This window comes from Triticum aestivum, chromosome 1B, assembly GCF_018294505.1.
Source record: "Triticum aestivum cultivar Chinese Spring chromosome 1B, IWGSC CS RefSeq v2.1, whole genome shotgun sequence".
NCBI lineage: Eukaryota > Viridiplantae > Streptophyta > Magnoliopsida > Poales > Poaceae > Triticum > Triticum aestivum.
The window spans coordinates 358,898,963-358,908,797 of NC_057795.1; positions in this window are offsets into that span (position 1 = coordinate 358,898,963).

Sequence of the window (9,835 nt, forward strand, 5' to 3'; positions counted from 1 at the left end):
TTGTCAACTTAGTCAATATGAATGATTCTAGCTCCAGTAATTGTACGATGTCCATCCAGCGGCCATAGTGCTTCTTCAACCTCTGGTCTTCTTGCTCCAACCGTCCAAAGCAGCATCGGTCGTGCTGCATGCTCCTGCCTCCCGTGGCCGGTTGTGTTGCCGTGGAGGCCTCACCGCCCCCTACTATTCCCACCGCTGGCCAGGCCCTATGGTGACGGCAGCCTCACACCGCAGCCGAACCAGTGAACCATCGTACTCCTCTTTGCGCGGGCTTCCACTACCGCATCTTCCCCAGCTCCACGTCATCCCCTTCCTAGGCCTCACCGTCGTCGTCGGCGTGGCGTGGTCAACCTGGTCAAGGAACAACTTCCATCGGAAGAGTACTATACATGGAGAGGCTGACAGCTGCGTCCAGGGTGGCCACAAGGAAGTGCCTCCTTATTACGCACAAAATAATTATTCCTCCACCTGACAGCAGGGACCCACCGGTCAGGCCACCATATTTCGCAAAAAAAAGTTTCCCCCTTGACTGCTGGGACCCACCATCTACATATTCCCACGCAAGGAAGTGCCTGACAGTCAGGACCCACCTGGTCGAAGCGTACGTAGCGTTGTCATTCTGGTCGCGAACGTGTACGTACATACTGGTCGATGTAGAGGCGCGCACGTGTCGTAGTAGAGGCATGCACGTAGCATGTACACGTACGTACAACGGCCAAGTTGCTAGAAAGTAAATACGGCAACGTACGTACATCCGGGAGGTGTCTCGAACGCCTACTCGCGCATATGTACGGCCAGGGCTCGTGTACATGGCTGGGTCGGAACGGAGAAACAACGTCGTCGTCGTGTTCATGGGGAGCCAACCAGCTGGGTCGGAATGGAATGCGTCGTCGTGTTCATCGGGAGGGCTTGGACGGAACATGCGATGGAAACGAGGCCTAGCGTACTGCAGAACGGAGGAAACGGCCTTGTGTTCGACCGGCCATGTTCGAAACGGGATCCTGTTCATCGGGAGGGGTCTAGCATACTGCAAAATGGAGGAAACGGACTTGTGTTGGACCTCCTATGGTCGAAATGGGGTCATGTTGATCGGGACGGGTGTGGCGTACCGCAAAACGGACGAAACAGACTTGTGTTGGAGCGCTACGGTCGAAACGGGGGTCCTGTTCATTGGGAGGGGTGTGGGGTACCGCAAAACGGGACTCCACGGGATACTATTCATCTCCACCGTCGACCTCCTCCAGCCTCCACGGGCTATTGTTCATCCACTTTCGACCTCCTCCAGCCTCTACCTGTGACTGTTCATCCATGGGCTCCTGTTCATCCAGCCTCCACCGTGCGCTACTCCACCGGCTACTGTTCAACCACCCCTCTCCACGGGCTCCTGTTCAACCACCCTTCCACCGACTACTGTTCATCCATCCCTCCATGGGGTCATCCTATTCATCCAGCCCTCCACGGGGTCCTGTTCATCCAGCACCAACTGGCTCAATCGATCGGGGTCCTGTTCATCCAGAGGCAACGCCATGGGGTCCTGTTCATCCACCCCCACCTCTCACTGTTCACCTACACCCCCCCCCCCCCGCCGCAACGCTCACTGTTCATCCAGAGGCAGCATCAATCAGCTTCAGTTAGCAGCAGTAGCGAAGGAATCGCTCGATTCTGTTCCGCTAACAGCCATCGATCGATCGCTCGAGTTCCGTAACGCGTAGCCTGTAGTGCAATTGCTCGGGTTCAGTTAGAGCCCAACGCCTTGCTCGGGTTCAGTTACAGCCAATGCCTCGCACACACGTGCGTACGTCTATGAGAGAAACGCGCATCGCTCGGCCCCGACCACCCACCATAACCGGGAACACCCCGATATTTTCCTTGCCCTCGCTTCTACCACGGTTTTTTCCGTCATGGACGGCCCAAAGAATGTCATGCAATTGCGTCTCCGGCCCGCCCAGGACGAAAATCCCATTTTCTGTCATGATTTTTTGTCATAGAAGTAGGAGCCCACCACATGTACGATGATACCGGGTTTTGTCACAATTATCGTCATAGAAGTGTCATAAGTATGACAGAATTTTTTTCGTTCGGCCCAAAATGTCACGGATGTGTCTTTTTTGTAGTGTTTACTTTCTTTGCTTAGTAGTATTAGAAAGAAAATCCGAAAATATTTCCTTGTTCTTCTCTTGCTTGTTGGGAGCTTTCCCGTGTAAATAGTTTTTCTCGTTTTTGCTTTTCCCTTTTATTTGCCCGTTCTAGAAAATCAAAAACTCCTAAAATATTTCAATGTGTTTCTCTGAACTTCTTTTCTTTTTATTCGAGTTGTACCAAGGAGAAGACCGCGATGAAAATGTTGAGTGGCTCTCATATGAATAATTGTTGTACTAATAAGAGCACATTTTACCTTGTCTTCTCCTGTTGAATAAAATGTTTGCAGATACCATCTTAGTCCATGGCACTCTTGCACTATTATTATTTTTATATCGTTCGGTCGTGCAAGTGAAAGGCAATAATGATGACATCCGATGAACTGGCCGTGGCAGGGAGAAATTGGTATGAACTCGACTTGTTCTATTTTTGTAAATATATTTAACCTAGTATCCATGATTCAGCCCATTATGATTAAACATGTTTGCAATGACAATTAGAGATTATAGTTTCTCATGCCATGCATAAGTATCTGGGAGTTGATAATGATTTATCTTGGATATCAACATAGCGTTCAAATGATTGTGATGTAGTATGATGATATGGTGTCCTCCTCTGAATGTCCGAGTGGCTTGACTTGGTACATGTTCACGCATGTAGTTGAATCAAAACCAACATAGTCTCTATGTTATTTATGTTCATGGTGTTCATATCCTACTTATGCTACTCCCAATGTTACTTATGCATAATGCATGGTTATGATCGTTGTTGCTCTCTAGCTAGCCGCTTCTCAATCTTAATTGCTAGCCTTCGCCAGTACTAAGTGGGAACTCTGCTTGTACATCAAAAACCTTGAACCCAAAGTTATTCCAGATGAGTCCACCATACCTACCTATATGCGGTATTACCCTGCCGTCCTAAGTAAATTTGCATGTGCCACCTCTAAAAACTTCTAAAAATTATCCTTTTTGTGTGCCTAGATCATTCATGGAACGACAGGAGGTGGTCGATATCTTCATTGTTAAGCGGGTTATTCTCAGGTCGAGTGTTTATTCACTCGCCATCGTATGAGAAAATGGGCGGTAAGAGGGATTCCCAGTCCCGAACTCAAAAATGCAAATAATTAAACAAAACTCCCCCGAGACTGATGTTGGTATGGACGGCATCCGTTGTTCCGGACAAGCCGTGGAGTGTGATTGATGGTGGAGGGGGAGTAAACCTTTACTTTTATCGCTTGGGAACTGCCACTAGCGTGCTTAGCATGGAAGATGTTGATAACTGATGGTCGTGAAGTGAATAAGAAGGGTGCATGTCTCAAAATATCATTTATCTCTGTTTTAAAAATTCAGCTCTGGCACCTCTCCAAATCACTGCTTCCCTCTACGAAGGGACTATCTATTTACTTTTATGTTGTGTCACCACCTTCTAAAACAAGCGCCAGACACTGAGTAGAGCACAGTTGTCACGATTTATGCATTATGAGTAGCTAATGTTGGGTGCATCATGACTGGATCTTTTCTACCATGAATTACAATGTTTAGTCACTGCTTGAAATTTGGAGGTGCTCTGCATTTATGTTTCGTGGTCTCAGAAAGGGCTAGCGAGATACCACTATTGTCATATTATATCATGGTTGTTTTGACAATGTGTTGTTGTTTGATATATTTTATTATGGGACATTTACATCTATGCCCTTAACTCGAACCCACTACTCAGTTTTGCCCCTAATTTTTAGGTATGCTCAGTTTTGCCCCTCCGCCGTTAGTGTCACTTATAGAAATGCCCTTTTGCGACGTTACCGTCTGGTCAAAGAACTTTGACCACCCAGAAAAAATAGCAAAAAAATCAAAAAAATCTGAATTTTTGTGGGATCGAAGATAGTCATGTCCGCAAGGCGCATGCAAATTTGTGTGCCGTTCAGACACCCTGAGAGCTCGTGGCAAAGGAAATCATAAATTTTGTACGCATGTGAACAATAAATTCGAAAAAGTAGAAAAAATATGAAATTTTGGCGAACTGAAGATACTTAAGTGCACAAGATGTGTGCACATTTTTGTTGTGTTTGGACATCGTAGGAGCTCACAGAGAAAAAAATAAAGTTTAGCTCCTACGAGCTCGTACGGGCTCATACGATGTCCAAACACAACAAAAATGTGCACACATCTTGTGCACCTAAGTATCTTCAGTTCCCCAAAATTTCATATTTTCTTGAATTTTTTTCTATTTTTTCGAATTTACTGTTCACATGCGTACAAAATTTATGATTTCCTTTGCCACGAGCTCTCAGGGTGTCCGAACGGCACACAAATTTGCACGCGCCTTGCGGACATGACTATCTTCGATCCCACAAAATTTCAGATTTTTTTGATTTTTTTTGCTATTTTTTTCTAGGTGGTCAAAGTCCTTTGACCGGACGGTAACGGTGTAAAAGGGCATTTCTATAAGTGACACTAACGGTGGAGGGGCAAAACTGAGCATACCTAAAAATTAGGGGCAAAACTGAGTAGTGGGTTCGAGTTAGGGGCAGAACTGGAATTGGCCCTATTATTATTGCTCGCTAGCTGATTATCTCATTGATATGAGCCATTATAATCTTTAAATGTTATTGTTGACATGGTTAGTTATAATGTTGGCTGAAAACCTGGGTGTTGTTTAAGCTTATTTATGCATACAAGACCAAAAGAGTTCATAAAAGTTTTCCTTTTTTCACTTTCAGTTTATCAAATGAATTGCTTGAGGACAAGCAAAGGTTTAAGCTTGGGGGAGTTGATACGTCTCCAACGTATCGACTTTTTCTCACGTTTTCCTTTTGTTTTGGACTCTAATTTGCATGATTTGAATGAAACTAGCCCCGAACTGACGATGTTTTCAGAAGAACTACTGTGGTGTTATTTTTGTGCAGAAATAAAAGTTCTCGAAATGGAACAAAACTTTGTGAGGATTTTTTATATCAATAATAAGAATTTCTGGAGCCAAGACCTGCACGAGAAGGGATCCTGGGTGGGCGCAACCCACTAGGGCGCGCCCCCCTCTCCTGGCGCGCCCAGGTGGGTTGTCCCCACCTCGTGGCCCCGCAGACGACCCCCTGATACTAAAAATCACATATTTCCAGAAAAAAATCAGGGAGAAAGAATTATTGCGATCGATGAGACGGAGCCACCGCCAAGCCCTGTTCTTCCTCGGGAGGGCAGATCTGGAATCCGTTTGGGGCTCCGGAGAGGGGGATCTTCGTTCTTCGTCATCACCAACCCATCTCCATCGCCAATTCCATGATGCTCCCCACCGGGAGTGAGTAATTGCTTCGTAGGCTCGCTGGTCGGTGAGGAGTTGGATGAGATTCATCACGTAATCGAGTTAGTTTTGTTAGGGCCTGATCCCTAGTATCCACTATGTTCTTAGATTGATGTTGCTATGACTTTGCTATGCTTAATGCTTGTCACTTTGGGCCCGGGTGCCATGAACTCAGATCTAAACCGTTTATGAATTCATCATTATATCCATGTTTTAGATCCGATCTTGCAAGTTATAGTCACCTACTACGCTTATGGTCCGACAACCCCGGAGTGACAACAACCGGGCCCACTCTCGATGATGACTGCAGTTTGAGGAGTTTATGTATTCACTATGTGTGAATGCTTTGTTCTGGTTCTCTATTAAAAGGAGGCCTTAATGTCCCTTAGTTTCCTATATGGACCCCACTGCCATGGGAGGGTAGGACAAAAGATGTCATGCAAATTCTTTTAATAAAGCACGTATGACTCTTTACGGAATACATGCCTACATTATATCGATGAAATGGAGCTAGTGTCGTATTGCCCTAGGTTATATCTGTCTCATGATGAATATCATCCAACAAGTCACTTATCCAATGCCTACGAATTTATCGCATATTATTCTTGCTAATTTACTACTATTGCTACTGCTAACGTTACTGCTACAATATCACTGCTACCACTGTTACTGTTACCGTTACTACTACTGCTATCATCAAAACTATCATACTACTGTGCTACTAATCACTTTGGTGCAGATAATTAATCTCCAGGTGTGGTTGAATTGACAACTCAACTGCTAATACCATCAAATATTCTTTGGCTCCCCTTGTGTCGAATCTATAAATTTGGGTTAAATACTTACCCTCAGAAACTGTTACGATCCCCTATACTTGTGGGTTATCACCCAACGCGTAAGAGGGGTTGTCAATCCCTCCTAGGTCAAAAGATAGATTAAATAGTATAAGTTTTGATAAATATATCTGGATAAAACACAAAATAAAATATGCAAATAAAAAGTGCAGCAAGGTATTTTTGGGTTTTTGGAATAATAGATCTGAAAACAAAAGTGATGAAAAATAGATCGGAAAGCAATATGATAAAAGATAGACTCGGGGGCCGTAGATTTCACTAGTTTGTTCTATCGAGAAAATAGCATAGTGTGGGTAAACAAATTACTGTTGGGCAATTGATAGAAGATCAAATAATTATGACGATATCCAAGGCAATGATCATTATATAGGCATCACATGCAAGATTAGTAGACGAAAACGATTCTGCATCTACTACTATTACTCCACACATCAACCGCTATCGAGCATGCATCTAGTGTATTAAGTTCATGGAGAAATGAAGTAATGCAATAAGAACGGTGACATGATGTAGACAAGATCTATTCATGTAGGAATAGACCCCATCTTGTTATCCTTAATAGCAATGATACATATGTGCCTCGCTACCCCTTCTGTCACTGGGTGAGGACACCGTAAGATCAAACCCATCACAAAGCACCTCTTCCCATGGCAAGAAAAATCAATCTAGTCGGCCTAACTAAACCAAAGATTCGAAGAAGAAATACGAGGCTATAAGTAATCATGCATATAAGAGATCAAAGAAGACTCAAATAATATTCATGGATAGAGATCTGATCATAAACTCGAACTTCATCGGATCCCAACAAACACACCACAAAAAGTCATTACATCAAATAGATCTCCAGGAGACCATTGTATTGAGAATCAAAAAGAGAGATAAAGCCATCTATATACTGCCTACAGACCATAGGTCTACGGTGAACTACTCACGCATCATCGAAGAGGCACCAATGAGGATGATGAACCCCTCCATGATGGTGTAGATTGGATCTCATGGTTCTGGAACTTGCGGTGGCTGCAATTGTGCTTCGTCAGCTCCCCCATGGTTTCTGGAATATTTGGGCATTTTATAGAGCAAAGAGGTGGTCGAGAGGACCTCCGTGGGCCCCATGATACATCAAGGCACGCTAGGGGCCTCTGGCACGCCCTGGTGTATCATGGGCCCCATGGGCCTCCCCCCATGTGCTTCCTTGGCTCCCAAGTTGTCTTCTGGCCCAGAAAAATCTTCAAAAAGCTTCGTGACATTTGGACTTCGTTTGATACTGATATTCTGCAAAGTAAAAAAATAGCAACTGGCACTGGGCACTATGTCAATGCGTTAGTCCCAAAAAATGATATAAAGTTGCTATAAAATGATTGTAAAACATCCAAGAATGATAATATAACAGCATGGAACAATCAAAAATTATAGATACGTTGGAGACGTATCAGCCTCCTTTTATACACAAAAGGGGCTACCATAGTGGCAAAATGATAATTACAGAGGGTAATAGTGGCTACAGTGCTATCATACCTAACTCTGATAGTATAGGGCAAAAATAATAAATACGCTATTAGGTGTCCACTTGTACCATCTACACAGCTACCTTTTATTATTATGACACACCTTCTGGACGAGTGTCAATAAAGTTGATCTTCGGCGGACTGCCACGTGCCCCGACAAGCTTCACCTAACTGCCTGCGCACTAGCCACCTATTAGCAAGACCCTGGCAAGTTGCTGATGTGGAGAGGTAGAGGGAGCTTACCGATCTTGAGCATGTCAGCCCAGAGTTTGCTGGCTCGGAGCTTGTCGGCAACATAAGTCTTGATCTTTAGTACTTCTTGATCACCTGTCTAGAGGTCTTGATGTAGGGTAGAACCCTAGAGGCCAATCTTTCACGTTTGGAGCAGATCCCTACGAGGAACACGAAGAACACGAGGAGGGGAATGAGAGAAAAACACGAGGAATCACTCAACCAACAAGAACAAAGTCACACATGTGCTAGATCATCGAAACACAAGAGAGGTACAAGATCCAAATCCAACAAAGGATGATACACGTGGCGGTAGTTCATCTCCAAGAGGAGGTCTTGAATCCATGAGGTATCTTCCCATAAAGGGGTCTTGAATCCAGGTGGATCTTCTCCGAAGAGGCCGCGATCTCTCATGAGGAGGAGATCCGTATGGATGAGCAAAGATCTATCTCAAATGAGCTAAACCAATGCTAACCCTAAAACATAGGTAGGAGACGAGTATATATAGTTTACGGGGCGAAAGGGTACACGGGCCTCGGCCCAAGTCGCTGCACACAGGAAGGGCCGGAAGTTCCGAGTGCTGGAGGTTCTGGGCAAGGTCCGCCCTAACCAGAGAGTTGGCGCGGGTGGAGCTGGCTGGCGTCCGGGGTCCGGAAGGTCCGGGTGGGCCGGAGGGTCCGGGGGCCGGAAGGTCCAGGCTGGTTCCGGGCTAACCAGAGAGTTGGCACACCCAGGCTAGCCGAAGTCGATGGAGGCCGGAAGCTCTGGGTAGGCTGGAAGTTCCGGGCTCTGGCCCAAAGTTCCGGGCTGTCTAGAGAGTTGACGCCTGTTGTTTCTTCTTCAGCTCTCGGCTCCGTGGCTTGAGCGTTCTACCTGATCACACATAGCATCTCGGACTTAGGCAGTAGCCATGTCTCACTGGAAGAAGAGGGAAACTCACGTAGGAGTGATGTCACCTCGGATTGAATAGCACGAGCCCTTGCTCTTGTCATGGGTCCACTTGGAGCTTGGATAGTTTAGGTGGTGTCCATGGGGATGATCATGGGATGCTCCGCATCATCACCCCTCCCTTGGCAAAGATCCGATCTTGGATCAGAATCCTCATCACCATGGTATGGCGAAAGATCCTTGACGTTGAAGATGTCGCTCATGTTGTACTTATCGCACGGGAGGTCGATCTTGTAAGCGTTGTAGTTCTAGCATGCTAGCACCTTAAAGGGTCCATTGGCTCGAGGTAGAAGTTTGGACTTGCGTTCATTGGGGAAGAGGTCCTTGCGAAGGTGTAGCCACACGAGATCTCCAATGTTGAATATCATGGGTTGCTTGTTGACGTTAAGCTTGATCGTGAGTCCTTGTACTTGGCGCTCGATGGTATGCCTTGTATCCTCATGCATCTTCTTGATGTAGCTTGCTTGTGCACTCGCGTCCATGTTGGTGCGTAATAACCCACAAGTGTAGGGGATCGGTTGTAGTCTCTTTTGATAAGTAAGAGTGTCGAACCCAACGAGGAGCTAAAGGTAGAACAAATATTCCCTCAAATTCTATCGACCACCGATACAACTCTACGCACGCTTAGCGTTCACTTTACCTAGAACAAGTATGAAACTAGAAGGACTTTGAAGGTGTTGTTGGATAGGTTTGCAAGATAATAAAGAGCACGTAAATATAAACTAGGGGCTGTGTAGATGAAGACACAACTAAGTTAATTTTAGTAGAGAGCTTTTTGTCACGAGAAAGTTATTTGTCCCTAGGCAATCGATAACTAGACCGGTAATCACTATTGCAATTTTATTTGAGGGAAAGGCATAAGCTAAC